The sequence below is a fragment of the Sceloporus undulatus genome, chromosome 6 (assembly GCF_019175285.1).
Source record: "Sceloporus undulatus isolate JIND9_A2432 ecotype Alabama chromosome 6, SceUnd_v1.1, whole genome shotgun sequence".
NCBI classification, from domain to species: domain Eukaryota; kingdom Metazoa; phylum Chordata; class Lepidosauria; order Squamata; family Phrynosomatidae; genus Sceloporus; species Sceloporus undulatus.
This window is the reverse complement of record NC_056527.1, coordinates 107,409,394-107,410,441: the sequence shown is the minus strand read 5'-3', so window position 1 is coordinate 107,410,441 and position 1,048 is coordinate 107,409,394.

Here is a 1,048-nt window from a genome sequence, read left to right as displayed (position 1 = left end):
GCACTTTGAGCTCAGTCTACAGTAACTGAAGTGAGCTGAGAACAAAGGGAGAAGTAGGAGAAAGAGAGAGAAACTGGGACATTTTAAAGGCAGCTGAAAAAAGGGGGACACCAGATAATTAATCAGGATTTTCCCTTTCAAATTGAGACAGTCAAGGATATATGCTGTTTCTCTTTCTTCTGTGTCAGTTAGTCCAAACTACCATAATTTAGCTGGATGTGGTCAAGGACCCTAGAACGGTTTTTAAATTGGGGGCCATCAACATCAGCAGGAAGGTTGTTATTAATTTTGCCTGCTTGCAGTACTTTGCAGGAGGGAGGAATTAATTTTTCCATTCATTATTGAAACATCCATAAATACAAAGACTCTTGCAAGCACAATGTGTACTTGTAAGTGCTCTCCATGTGTTTACTGATGCTTACTCCCAAGTAAATATGCATATGACAGATTGCAGTCCTGGGAGGACAATTGCTGTCTTCAATATTTCTTAGTGCTGGATCATTTTGTACACTTCTGAGGGATAATGCCGGAAGATGCTCAATTACATCTTAGTTGTCCAATTTTGCCAGATTATTTAGTGAGTTTAGACTCACCCGTCAGTCTGTTCCCATGGCTTTGGTGGCAGTGCTCCAAGCACTGGCTGGACAGCTATGTCTTGTTGTTGTGCACCTGCAAGTCATTTTTGACTTGTGGGGACCCTAAGGCAACCATATCACAGGATTTTCTTGGTAGGTTTCTTCAGAGGGCGTTTGCCATTGTTATCCTGTGAGGCTGAGAAGGTGTGATTTGACCAAGGTCATCCAGTGGGTTTACATAGCTGATCCAGGATGATTTTTTAAATTATTATTTTATTTTCTTATATCCTGCCTTTCTCCCAATATAGGGACTCAAGGTGGTGGATTCGAATCCTGGTTTCCAGAGTCATAGAGTCAATGCTCAGACTCTACACCATGCTGGCTCCAGCTCTGCTAGACCCCTTTTAATTCCCCACAGTGTCAATGAAGGATGCTAGGTTAGGAGCATTATGGAAAAGCATGATGAATCATAG